This window comes from Cryptotermes secundus, unplaced genomic scaffold (assembly GCF_002891405.2).
Source record: "Cryptotermes secundus unplaced genomic scaffold, Csec_1.0 scaffold268, whole genome shotgun sequence".
Lineage (NCBI taxonomy): Eukaryota > Metazoa > Arthropoda > Insecta > Blattodea > Kalotermitidae > Cryptotermes > Cryptotermes secundus.
This window is the reverse complement of record NW_019722430.1, coordinates 34,776-43,537: the sequence shown is the minus strand read 5'-3', so window position 1 is coordinate 43,537 and position 8,762 is coordinate 34,776. Positions and strand designations below refer to the sequence as shown.

The window sequence follows — 8,762 nt, the reverse complement described above, 5'->3', positions numbered from 1 at the left end:
GACGGATGAAACCAAACACTTCTACAAGGTGTTCTGTGCTAGCATTTCCTATGCAATAACAGTGAGCCATTGCATAGGAATTGAGGTTCCGTTGCGTAACGACGGATGAAACCAAACACTTCTACAAGGTGTTCTGTGCTAGCATTTCCTATGCAATAACAGTTGCTTTAGTTCATCCAAATAATGCCTCGCAGAAGAACAAGCTTAGGTCGTCGTACTCGCGGAGAGGAAGCAATGCGTCGAGTAATTGCATATCAAACTGGGGAAGAACGGGCAGACTGAGCCATGTATGATAATTAAATCTATGCAATGCCCACCGCAACTGTAATACGTTTGTTTTCAGGTGTTTTGCAGATGAAGCAAACCGAAGACACGGCCAGACACGCAGACATCCTCATTATACGTTCATTTCTTGCACTAGGGTGCACCGTGAGATAGATGTAAATTTAATATTCACCAGTAATTTCTTTGTGTGTTTTAGAAAGATATGTGAACTTGTCACTGTTTGAAGCAAAGTACAAATAGGGCCTACGGTTGGGATCTAAGAAAATACTTGCACGCCGATCGTCTGAGAGATTCGCTTTGCATATTTCGGCTATCATAGATCTGCTTAATTCTCATGTAAATCAACTATTATAATTCTCTAATTATACTGACATGTAAAGCACAATAGAGCAGTGTAGGACACGGTGCAAGGGTCGAGAAGGCACACCCCTTATACATTCATACTGACCTGTACTTCTGTGTACCAGTTAATCTAGTCTACTCTCTGTATTGGCCGGCACAACCTGGCGTAACAGATAATCTGTGACACGATTGCCAATGTGCCAAGTGTGCCAATTTCATCAAGAGTTAACACCTACCGTAACCATTACAATATGCACAGTCCTCATGTCAGTGTCGGAGTACTGTCAATACGTCACTCTGACGATGATTCGCCATTTGTTTCCACTTAACACGTGATCCCATTCATTCTTATGAATAAAATTGGAAAGAGTTCGAGGTTCAAGGACTCGGACATAAAGGCGCATGTTTGGACATCACATCACTAACAAAATGGCCGACGTGGAATGGATGAATGACTTCGGGATACTCATAACTCTTCAAAGTATTAGATTACATAACAGAAAGTTACCGGAACGGAGTAGAGCCTAACAGATGGATTTTATTAACTGGTCTTTCAGACATGACAGAATGTCACGTAATGACTGAATCGATCGTCCGCTAGAATACTGTCGGTTGATATCGATAAATCGAACATGGCGTTTAAGAAAGCAGCTCAATTCGGATATGGATTCACAGCGAACGCACATAATGCGAAATGCCTTAAGAATATAGTGAGCACGCGGTAGAGTAGTTGGTGAGGCACTATGCTACAAGCCGGAAGGTCGCGGGTTCCAGTCCCGATAAGGTAGATTTTTTTCAATTGATTTAATCCTTCCAGCCACACTATGGCCCTGGGGTCGACTCAGCCTCTAACAGAAATGAATACCAGGAATCTTCCTGTGGGGTAAAGGGCGGTCGATGCGTAAGGCTGACGACCTTACCGCCATCTGTGAGCCGATTGTCTAGAAAATGTGGGAGCCTCGACGTCTCACAACCCAATGGTCCATCATGGCCTATTATAGGGATAGATTAGCGTAGGAATATAAAATTGCTCTTATTTATCCCAAGGGACTTGAAATCGAGAACTCAGTCCATTGAGAAATGCGCGAAGAAAAGTTCCAAATGTTTACTAATAAGCAAGAAACATACGCTTCACCATGGCAACTGTGTAAAAGTAAAAAAGTAAAGCTAATCCTGTAACAGGCGGTGAAGGCCCATGGGGTTGTGAGACGCTGAGGATCCCATATTTTCTCTATACAGTCGGCTCACAGATGGCGGTAAGATTGTCAGCCTTACTCGCCGGCCGCCCTTTACTCTCCAGGAAAATTATTTAATTAATTCCTGGTACTCATTTCTGTTAGGGGCTGAGTCGACCACAGGGCCATAGTGCGGCCGGAAGGATTAGGTCAACTGAAAAAAAAAAGAATCCAATGACCTCATCGGGACTTGAACCCGAGACCTTCCGGCTTGTAGCATAGTGCCTCAACCAACTACGCTACCGCGTGCCTCTAGCAATTGAGTAATAAAATTAAATGAGATATGCGGCATTTAGGGCTAATACAATTATTTCGGACTGCGTATGAAAAGAAGTAACGTTGTCCCTGTACTTTCTTAAGCAAGCACTTTGTCATGAAGACATCTGTGGGCTTGAAAACAGTCGACAAAGATGCGAATCGTGTCAGAGCTCTAAAAAAAATAATGGCGTGCGAATGATGAAAGTTATGAACTCAAAATTATCGAGGGCAAGGGCAGAAGCGGCGTAAGCGCCTCACTTGTGGTATTACAATTGAATGGCGTTCCTAACAGACCGGGAACTATCACGGAAACAAAAATTAAACTCCGAAAAAAAAGAAAAAATAATAATAATAGTAATTACCCCTCGAAGTACGCATTATTAATGCACAATTTCGGGAATTCTGTACAAATTTATATTTTTCATAAATTTGTTTTCTGTCGTAGGCGCTTTAAGGTCATGACAAAATCAGGCAATAATTATGGTATCACAATAAATGGAAGGTGACCACATAAATTTTTATCACTGTAACTGCTAAAAATTAGCTGAACAATTTTATTTCCCGTAAGTGGTCAGAATTCGCCATCACTGCGAGAAACTACTGTCGTCACAGCATGTCGGTCACGAGATTTCGACAGATTTACATATTCTCGGCCCCTTGATCCCGAAAATGTTGTTTCGGAATGCAGTCACTTTGTATATACAGATGTTACATATGTGCGTGTCCGAACCGCTGTACACGTTTGATTCATATTCGATATTCAAGAGTTTATCCATCTCAGGTCTCTGTCCAGCGGGCCTAAATATTCCAGCTCCCAAAATATGGGCCCTTAAATTGGGTCCGAAAAAAATGCGATTTTCTTTAACGATGTTTAAATTTCGGTACGCTTTGAAGACCGTATGCCGAGTTAGAAACGCACATGCGATGCTTTCTGGAAGAGGAATGGTCGTGCACAGGGGGCCCGAACGCGAAATGACAGTTCCCTTGAAACTAGCTGTAACGGTTTGGGGAGATTTCAGTAACCAAATGACGTCTACCGAGCCACAATAGACTACCTTCCCAACGTAACGCAGTCGGGACCGATCGTGTATGTGAAAGTGCGTGCAGCTTCTTTACTCCGATTTGTCTCCCTGCAACGTTCTGCAAATTATTTTTGTTTTTGCTGAGCCCTTTTTCAGATGCCTCACAGTTCAACAACAACTCAAGAACTTCCCAGCATTTTACGGAACCCGAAGGTTCATTACCGTATTCACAGGTGGGGTCCCTTATCACCACGGCATGACGCGTCCTCAGGTTGTGGATGGAAGAGAGGCCTCCAGATATGGAGAGTAGCTGCGAATATATTGACTAAGCAGTTGCGGACAGCCGACAAGGGGTGGTCCTCCAGCTTCGGGGTTGGGTGTGGGGCTCATGGTTCCTCATGAAATGTCACAAAGGGCCCAGAATCTTGGCGGATTATTTGTTCAAAGGACTTATCTGTAAATTTTGTTCACTTATCCGAAGAAACTGTGACTGCTTTGTTAAACATCCCTCGCAGCTTGATCTTGGCAACGAAGTTGAGATGTGCTGCATTGGAGGCAAGGACCAGCGCCTGAGATGTTATGCAGCCAGCCCTGTCCTGTAAAGCAGTGAACGGAGGTTCAGCACGTACAAAGCTTCTTAGTTGCGTCACGAGGCGCCACAACTTTATGGGCCTACTGGATCGCACTGGCGAACGCTACGAGTCCCCTGATGAGTGTTTTGAAGTATCAGTATTTTTATTCCTAGGGCACTTCTACTATAAACCCACAATACTTTCCCACACGCGCGCGACATTTCAGTGTTACCTTCTGTACACGAAAGCGCGCATTTCAAGGCCGCTCTGTTTAGAATTCAGAACCGACACAGGTTTTTATGCAAGAGGACATAAATGTGAATGCCTATCAGAGAGATCACGTCGGTTCGTACACGTTTTCACCACATCTGAATAACACTTAAGATGTGAGTTACAATGCAAACCGTGGCCTGTAGTCCGCAAGCTTACTATACCGACCGAGCGACCGCAGCTTCTCGGCGTAGTGCCAACTTTAGCTGATAGAGAGCGTCACGTGGTCAGCGCAACGGATCCCCATGGCCGTTAATCTCGGTTTTCTAGACCGGAGCCGGTATTTCCTTCAAACAGCTACTCAATTATCTTCAAAAGGCTGAGTGGACCCCGTTCAAGACCCACTACTTCTCAGAAAATCTGGTAGCGTCGGGAATCGAACCCGAGACCTCTGGATCTGTAGCCAGGAACTCTGACCACTAGATCACAGAGGCGGTCAGAGTTACACTGTACACTTTCTTTAAATTAAAGTTGAGTGGTCGTTCGGGAAATACACGTGTCTCAGTGCGTTCCTCAAGATATCTTACCTAAATGCCATCCTTGCTTTCATTTGGGCACTCCTTTGTCACTAAGATGGCTATGGAGGCCGAGCGGGGGAGGAAACGGGTCACAGGAATATAAACATGGCATCTGCTCTGACGGAACTTTCTCTGTTTAGTTACAGAAGAAGTAACCACTGCGGGGTACTCATTATATCAGGTATGAGGGACTTGTCAGTACTCGTCTCGGCAAAGCAGAGACATCACATCTGACACGCAACAAATTCTATCACATTATTCTGAAGATCGACTTAAATTTGTGTTGGCCAGAGATGGTGCGAAATACCACTATCCAAAAACCAGGAGACCCAAGTCTAATATAAACATTTAAATTCCAGTTTTGATCTGTTGGAGATGTGGCAGACGCACCCAGCTCTACAGACTGCAACGAAACAATTCATAAGCGTCAACGAAGTCACACAACTTTTAAAAAGATTCTCAGGATAAGAAAGGTACAAGCATTCTGATTTATCCTTACTTACTTATTTACTCATGGAGCTGAGCTTTTATTGAGGAGAAGCCAATTCTACAGCTACTCAAGAATTTCCCAGCATTTTATGCCACCCGAAGGTTCATTATCGTGCTCATAAGATCCCTCCACCGGTCCCTATCCTGAGCCAGACTAATCCAATCCATAACATCCCATTCTATCTCTCTAAGACCCATTTTAATATTGTCCACCCACCTACGCCTTGGTCTTCCCAGTGTTCTCTTTCCTTCTGGCTTTCCCACCAATATCCTATACGCATCCCTCTCCTCCCCCATTCGTGCTACATGCCCTGCCCACCTCACCTTCCTTGACTTGGATCATTCTAATTACACTTGGAGAAGAGTATACGTTATTAAGGTCCAAATATTCTCCTCAGCACCCTGTTCTCAAGCATCTTCAATCTATGTTCCTCCCTTAATGTCAGAGACCAAGTTTCACACCCATACAGAACCACAGGCAAAATTATAGTTTTGTAAATTCTAATTTTTATGTCTTTGGACAGTAGACGAGAAGACAAAAGGTTCTGGACTGAATGGTAGCAAGCATTACCCGAGTTCAATCTCCTCTTAATTTCCTCCTGAATCAGATTTTGATTTGTATCGTCGTTCGCAAATATCTGAACTGTGCCACATTTTCAAAACACCTGTTTCCTATATTTATGTCATGATTTTGCCCTGCATTTTGGTGACGAGACAGCAACATATACTTGGTTCCTTCTCTGTGTTTACTTCTAGACCAACCTCTTTACTTGCGCCAATTAAAGTTTGTGTGTTTTTCTTTATGGTATCTATATTATCACCCAGTAGATTCACATCATCGGCATAGACCAACAGCTGATGTGTTCCGTTTAATTTCAGTCCCACCTGGTTTCCCTGGACCTTCCTAATGGCATACTCTAAAGCAAAGCTGAAAAGGATTGGCGATAAAGCAGGTCCTTTGTAACAGCTTCGTCCGATTTACCCTTTCCCCCACGTTGACCATAAGCTAGTGGAATCACTTGATATTAAATGAGCTGAAAGAAATCACAGTAGATAGAAGGAACAAAGAACAGGTCGCATTTGCTAAGCTCAGCAATGCGCGGACAAAGAGACACATGTGTTCCAATGTCCCTACACCCGGGCTTGTTTTCTGAAGAAGGGAAACAAAGATTGTAAGACCCTCCCCCCCAACTAAGTCCTTTAGGAATGTCAGAAGTCGAAGTTAGACGGGGACCTCTGGGAAATACAGCGGGCTGACAGTTACAGCCAGCTATAGCTTATGGAGCAGGACGGCCGGAGAGTCGTCACCATACCCCAATGTTACTCTACTGTCAACTGTGCCGTTTGTCTTTAGGGGGCTAACATCCCTTGAAGTTAGGACGTCATTTGCAGAAATCAAATTCACGCCAACTGTTCAAATGTGACAAATTAGGGAAATTTGAAGGAGAGAAGATAGTGTGGAGCGACATCAGGAGAGACCTCCAGTTCATTAGAGGAGTCAGTCATTAACTAACCTTTGAAATTACCCGACGCCAAAGCTGCGTCACCCCAGCAGAATTCCTAAGTTTCTTATAAGTCCAAGACTGTATATCTGGCGAGGCACATATTTAGAGGAGGGCAGGGCACACCAAAAGAATGTTTTTTAAGCACAATCTTGTGAAGTGTACATCAGCGATGTAGCGCATCGACCTGACAATTGCGAGGGCAGTGAATATCTCTCTTCGTGCACAGCAAACATCACCCAGCTATATAGCCAGTAGGCCGCGAACTGTCTGTGAAACACGAAGCGAGGGCAGTGAATATCTCTCTTCGTGCACAGCAAACATCACCCAGCTATATAGCCAGTAGGCCGCGAACTGTCTGTGAAACACGAAGCGAGGGCAGTGAATATCTCTCTTCGTGCACAGCAAACATCACCCAGCTATATAGCCAGTAGGCCGCGAACTGTCTGTGAAACACGAAGCGAGGGCAGTGAATATCTCTCTTCGTGCACAGCAAACATCACCCAGCTATATAGCCAGTAGGCCGCGAACTGTCTGTGAAACACGAAGCGAGGGCAGTGAATATCTCTCTTCGTGCACAGCAAACATCACCCAGCTATATAGCCAGTAGGCCGCGAACTGTCTGTGAAACACGAAGCGAGGGCAGTGAATATCTCTCTTCGTGCACAGCAAACATCACCCAGCTATATAGCCAGTAGGCCGCGAACTGTCTGTGAAACACGAAGCGAGGGCAGTGAATATCTCTCTTCGTGCACAGCAAACATCACCCAGCTATATAGCCAGTAGGCCGCGAACTGTCTGTGAAACACGAAGCGAGGGCAGTGAATATCTCTCTTCGTGCACAGCAAACATCACCCAGCTATATAGCCAGTAGGCCGCGAACTGTCTGTGAAACACGAAGCGAGGGCAGTGAATATCTCTCTTCGTGCACAGCAAACATCACCCAGCTATATAGCCAGTAGGCCGCGAACTGTCTGTGAAACACGAAGCGAGGGCAGTGAATATCTCTCTTCGTGCACAGCAAACATCACCCAGCTATATAGCCAGTAGGCCGCGAACTGTCTGTGAAACACGAAGCGAGGGCAGTGAATATCTCTCTTCGTGCACAGCAAACATCACCCAGCTATATAGCCAGTAGGCCGCGAACTGTCTGTGAAACACGAAGCGAGGGCAGTGAATATCTCTCTTCGTGCACAGCAAACATCACCCAGCTATATAGCCAGTAGGCCGCGAACTGTCTGTGAAACACGAAGCGAGGGCAGTGAATATCTCTCTTCGTGCACAGCAAACATCACCCAGCTATATAGCCAGTAGGCCGCGAACTGTCTGTGAAACACGAAGCGAGGGCAGTGAATATCTCTCTTCGTGCACAGCAAACATCACCCAGCTATATAGCCAGTAGGCCGCGAACTGTCTGTGAAACACGAAGCGAGGGCAGTGAATATCTCTCTTCGTGCACAGCAAACATCACCCAGCTATATAGCCAGTAGGCCGCGAACTGTCTGTGAAACACGAAGCGAGGGCAGTGAATATCTCTCTTCGTGCACAGCAAACATCACCCAGCTATATAGCCAGTAGGCCGCGAACTGTCTGTGAAACACGAAGCGAGGGCAGTGAATATCTCTCTTCGTGCACAGCAAACATCACCCAGCTATATAGCCAGTAGGCCGCGAACTGTCTGTGAAACACGAAGCGAGGGCAGTGAATATCTCTCTTCGTGCACAGCAAACATCACCCAGCTATATAGCCAGTAGGCCGCGAACTGTCTGTGAAACACGAAGCGAGGGCAGTGAATATCTCTCTTCGTGCACAGCAAACATCACCCAGCTATATAGCCAGTAGGCCGCGAACTGTCTGTGAAACACGAAGCGAGGGCAGTGAATATCTCTCTTCGTGCACAGCAAACATCACCCAGCTATATAGCCAGTAGGCCGCGAACTGTCTGTGAAACACGAAGCGAGGGCAGTGAATATCTCTCTTCGTGCACAGCAAACATCACCCAGCTATATAGCCAGTAGGCCGCGAACTGTCTGTGAAACACGAAGCGAGGGCAGTGAATATCTCTCTTCGTGCACAGCAAACATCACCCAGCTATATAGCCAGTAGGCCGCGAACTGTCTGTGAAACACGAAGCGAGGGCAGTGAATATCTCTCTTCGTGCACAGCAAACATCACCCAGCTATATAGCCAGTAGGCCGCGAACTGTCTGTGAAACACGAAGCGAGGGCAGTGAATATCTCTCTTTGTGCACAGCAAACACCAACCAGGA

The 8,762-nt window shown here is 45.6% G+C and overlaps 1 protein-coding gene across 3 annotated transcripts in view; it reads right to left on the bottom strand.

The window, feature by feature from the left end:
* Positions 1–8,762, bottom strand: part of LOC111861345 (collagen alpha-1(IX) chain) — a 215,085-nt gene that overhangs the window by 199,859 nt on the left and 6,464 nt on the right. The window lies entirely within an intron of this gene.